This window comes from Cupressus sempervirens, chromosome 9, assembly GCF_028749045.1.
Source record: "Cupressus sempervirens isolate cs-2001-9-10 chromosome 9, ASM2874904v1, whole genome shotgun sequence".
NCBI classification, from domain to species: Eukaryota; Viridiplantae; Streptophyta; class Pinopsida; order Cupressales; family Cupressaceae; genus Cupressus; species Cupressus sempervirens.
In genome coordinates, this window is record NC_143126.1 from 265,092,087 (window position 1) to 265,098,086 (window position 6,000).

The window sequence follows — 6,000 nt, forward strand, 5'->3', positions numbered from 1 at the left end:
CTCCAGACTACCAGAGACTTGGTGTCAATATTAAAACTAGTTCCTCTGTGTAGTCCACCTGCACCAAATGCCTCATATGAAATGGCATTCTCCTGCCTCCTTATTTGATCAAGCATGAATGCTTGTTCCAAGTCCCATCTAGGCACCAATATCATGCCACTCCTCTATACTAGATCCTTGGCCTCCTATAGATATATTACTTCACTCTCAAGATCATAGGCCTATAGCTTCTCCACTAGTTCCATCCTCTACTCATTAGACTCCATTGGTTTCATCTTCAATACTACCTCACTATATTTTATCTTGTATAAGAAGCTCTTGAATTTAGTGAATTTGATGAATTCACCATCCTCAAGGAATTTTTGGGCTTGGATGATCCTATCATCTAGTCTTATTGTTGCTAACTCCAAGTCTGTGAGGGTATTCTCAACTGCATTTTCTCTATTTTGGAGGTAATTTTGTTTCAAGTTAGCAAAATACTGACTATTCCTAGGCAAGATCTATAGTGTCCTCTATTTCACCTAAGTAGGGATGTGGACAATCTTTTTTCTTTTATTTCCCTTTGTCACCCATGATGCCTCAGGGGCATCATCTTCTTCTACTTCAAGGGTCACATCAAGCTTAGGGCTGTTAGAGCACACCCCTTGTTCTTCTCCTAATGGTCCCTCTGGCATCTTAGCCATGATTCTAGCATGGTTAATGACCATATTCCTAATTGTTTGAGGATAGGGAATATCCATGTAGACTCCCAAGAATTAGGGATCTATTCTTTTCAATTCTCTCTCCACCCCTAAAATATCATCTAACTTAGCTAGTTTGTTAGTTGCCTCACCTTCTGCAACTGTATTTGGAATGATATCCTCATGGGGCAATTTCTTGGTGCTGGGTAGTACATAGTTTCTAATCTCTTTAAGAGTAACCCTGATCCAGTTGTTAGGGTCATACATTCTATAGGGGCCAATGGATAAATTGTAGTGGTGGAGATAAGAATGGATTTGGTCCAAGGCTTCCTTCCCAATTGTAAAGTCACCAACCCTAAAACATCTACACAAAAATGTTCCTCTATGCACTTTGGGTCCTAGGTATTCCCTATTGACAATAAATAATTGCCAAATAAAGTCAATTATACCTAACCTAGGAGGGATACATTTTGGTAGTATATGGGGTGGTTGAGGACAACCATAGACTCTCATTAAAGAAAAGGTGAGAAATAAGAAAATGTCTCACCAATTGTGGTCAAGTCTCTTTCCTTTAGGAAGTAGGGCTGGTCTCAAAAGGCCTTTTAGAATATCAGGAGCCCAAAAGTATCCTAGATCTAACATTGTCATAATTACAACACTAAAATTATTGAAAAATGAGACAGAATTAGAAAAATGGTAATTGATATCCCATACCCATGTCCATAGCTACACTGGTAGGTCTCCATTTGTATCAGAAGTGTGATCAATAAAATCAGATCTTACATATCCTACATTCTTGTAAAGAATTAGGTGCATCAACATTAACCTTTTCTTCTTCTACAATCTCTCAGCAAACAACTTCATAGTATCACAACTTGACCTTTCTCAACATACGATCTTATGATCATGATTACTTTTATCATCTGGTAACATCTTTGGTGATCTTTCAAACTTCTACCATCTCACGAAAAACAACTAACCCTTTTGCACTGTAGCATCGTGGACTTTACAATCTTTAGGTGTGATCTTATGGCCATGGCTTTAGTGTAACATCGAAACACATCTTTTATTACCTTGAGATCTAATGATGAACAATTTATCATAAGGTTGGAGACATCACATGCCACATAATAATATAAAATGTATTTTTGATCCCACTAATCTTGACAAACATACATTTGGCATTCGTACCTCTATTTTAACCAATCAAAAACTAGACACTTGTCTTCCAGGGCACCATCACCTTTGCTTACCTTTAAAAGATTTACAATATTATGACCATAGATACCTTGTAACATCACAAAATTCTATTATTCCTGTCATGGTCCTATGATATCCACTACTTCATAATATCATAGCACCCCTTTTAATTGTTCCTAATGCCATGATGACCTCCCTTGTCAAAAGATTGAAGATAACTAAGAAACAAAAAATTTAAACTTCCACACGATCATACAATACAAAGGAAATCATATGATTAGAAAGGAAAACATTACCATTCATGATACAAAGACAACATATTTATCTTATGATTGGGACATTGAAAACACTTTGTTATGATGCTTTGCTAATGCACTTATTGTAACATCGTAGAGGACAATGTATAAGGAAAAATAAAAACCCGCTTAATTTCAAAAACATAGGGTTAGGGCTTAGACAAATTTCATAAAGATCTTTGCATTGTGGGATGAAATTAGAACCTTAGGGGACTAAGCCTTATGCTTGAGACAAGAATAAAAATAATTGGATCAAGGAAAAACATGTTATGGTTTCCTTTGCAGATGAAAACAAGAAATATGCAACCCTAACAATTAATTCAATATTTTCACCATGATTTTGAAAATTGAGCTCAGTAAAAATAGGATCTATCAAGTTGATACTAATTTATGTGGACCAATTGATGTGCAAAGCTAGAAAGGCAACAAGTACATTATACTATCTTTTGATGATTACTCAAGAATGATGATAGTAATGTTTTTAAAAGAAAAATATGATTCTTTTCAAAATTTGGAATGGTCTCTAGAAAGAGTTGAAAAGGAAATTGGTAAAATCTTAAAATAAATGATATCTAATAGAGGTGGAGAGTTTACATCAAATGAGCTTGAAAACTTCTACAATGACAAAGGAATCAAGAGACAAACTTTTTCACTTAAGATCCCTCCACTAAATGAGATTGTTGAAAGGGGGAACAAATATGTAATGGATTGTGCTAGAACACTAATGATGGAGATGAATTTTTCCTTGAAATACTAGGGAGAATTTGTTAGTACAACTTCCTATACCTTGAACCAAGTATAAATAAAGAAAGGTACAAATTGCACACATTTTGAATTATGGTATGGATACTCACCCAATGTTAAATATTTTAAGGTATTTGGAAGCAAGTGTTAAATTTTTAAGGATAATAGAAATGGTAAAATTGATGCAAAAAGTGAAGAAAGTATATTCCTAGGCTATTCCACAAGAGGTAAAGCTTATAAGTGTTTAAATACTAACACTAATAAAGTTGTGGAAAGTGCAAATGTAAAGTTTGATGAATGTACAGAAGTGAATGAAAATGAACCAAAGAAGGAACTTGGAAATTAAAGAACCTTTATGTACTACTATGAAGGCATGTTTGTTGATGCTGACAATAATGCAAACTAAGTTGCTAATCAACAAGAATCAGTGACTATCAAGTCAAATACAATGAATGTCAAGTTACATTCAGGATCTAAGTTGTAGTAAGGAGCTAAGTTTCAATTAGAAGCCAAGGTACTTCTGATACTAAGATTAGTTTACATGAAAGGAATGTCAAGTTACCTAATAGAGAAGTGCACAGTGAATATGAAATTGAACTTCATGAAATACTTTTTATAGAAAGGAGAACAAAGACAAGGTTATCAAAGTATGTTAGAAGACATCACCCTGCTAAACAAATTATTGGAGATAAAGAAGATAGACTAATGACAAGGAAGAGGTTGAGAAATGACACATGTTTATTAAGTATGCACGAGCCTAAGTCATTGAAGGATGCATTAGAGAATGAAGACTAGAATCAAGCCATGAAAGAAGAAATTTATCATATTGAGAAGAACAAAACCTAGACACTAGTACCCAAACCTGAGAACAAGAATGTTATTAGAACCAAGTGGGTGTATAGAAAGAAACTAGATGAGAATAGTGAAGTTATAAGGAATAAGGAAAGATTAGTTTGCAAAGGATAAGAACAAGAAGAGGTAATTGACTATGGAGAGACATTTTCCCCAGTTGCAAGATTCGAAGGAGTACGAACTCTTCTTACTTACTCTACTTTCAAAGGATTTAAAGTTTATCAAATGGATGTTAAGTTAGCATTTTTGAATGGTATACTAGAAGAAGAGGTTTATATAGAACAACTTGAAGGATTTGTTCATCCAAACAATAAGAACATGGTGTGTAGACTACACAAATCTTTATATGTTTTGAAGCAAGCTCCCAGAGCATGGTATGAAAGATTACATAACTATCTTGTGAAGATTGGCTTTGAGAAGACTGATGACTAGAATAATTTGTACTTGAAGATAGAAGGATGTAAAGGAATCTTACTATCTAAAATATTTGTTGATGATATAATATTTAGAGGACAAAATACATTCTAAGACATTTACAGATGAAATGATGAAATAATTTGAGATGTCTATGTTTGGAGAAATAAAGCTCTTTGTTGGTTTGTAAGTATATCAGATAAAATATGGTAATTACATCACTCAATCCAAGTATGTCAAGGAAATCTTGAAAATTTTTGGTATGGAAGATTCAAAACTAGTTAGTACTCCTATGGTGATAGGAAATGAACTACCCAAAACTAATGATTCTACTAAAGTAAATCAAACATTGTACAAGTCTATGACTGGAAAATTGCAATATGTAGTTCATAGTAGATCTGATATTGCACTAGTTTTTGGGATTTTTTCAAGGTTTTTTGCAAATCCTAAGGAGAATAATTTAATGGTTGTTAAAAGGATTATGATATACTTTAAAGGAATAGAAGACTATGGTCTATACTACAAAAAAATGACAAGTTAGAATTGAGAGCCTATGCAAATGTTGATTGGGCTAGAATCATTAATGATAGAAAAAGTATGAGTGGTGGAGTATTTTTCTTAGGAAAGAGGTTGGTTACTTGGACCAGTAAGAAACAAAACTATATTTCACAATCTACTATTGAAGCTAAATATGTGGCTGCTGTAGTAAATTGCACAAATGTGGTATGGATTAAACATTTACTCAAACAAATGAAGGAGGAAATTGCTAAACATATGGTACTCTACTATGACAATGCAGGTGTTATAAAAATATCTAAGAATCGTGTGATGCACACAAAGACAAAGAACATTGCAATAAAATATCATTACTTGAGAGAGTTGGTTCAAGACAAAGAAGTGAGAATGGAATATGTGAATACAAAACAATAGATAGCTGATATATTCATAAAGGCTTTACCTAAGGATGCACATGAATATCTTAGAAGTACACTAATGGTGATACCCCTATCTAGGAAGTAAGAGTAGTCCCATGCATCAACTAATTTGAATGGAATATTTTACAACTTGATGTAGTGGATCTTACTTTAGGACATTCCTAAAGTAAAGGAGTTGAAAATAGATGATTTAAAGTCACATGCAAGGTGATAGAGGGAGAACTTGAATTGATTATATCTACATGTATAGATGACAAGTATTTGTCATTGTTGTCAAAGAGGGAGATATTCAAAATGAGGGAGATATCAAAAAGATTGTCAAAGAGGGACAAGAAAAGATGAGGGAGAAAGAAAAGGAAGGCACACATATTGATAGGGGAAGAGATTTCAATAAAATGTATTAAGTTTATTTTTGGTATTGTTATTGGTATTGATTTTCCATCAATGCCAAAGAGGGAGATTGTTGAAAGGAGATTGCTGAAATGAAGAAGATTGATGAAACCTATCATGGAACAATCATTATTTTTTCACTGATGTCAAACCTACTACTTGTTGGTCAGACAATATCTTACTTTGGTCTAAATGCTATCATTTTTTGATCGATGAAGATGATTTGAAAAGAAAGGACAACAAGAGAACTTGAAGAAAGGTTCAGCTATATGGTGTATAAAAGGAACACTAAGACTAAGCAAAACATTGATGATATACTATATTGTTTATCTACTTAAGGCTATAATGAAAGGATACTTGAGCAAAGGCTAGAAGAAGGATAAGTAAAGAATTGTGTCTGTCAAGTCTAACTAAGCAAATAGTACAAGTCGAGTGAGTTAGTGCAAGCCAAGTAGAAAATTAGTTAAAGTCAAGTAGTAAGTTTAGTAT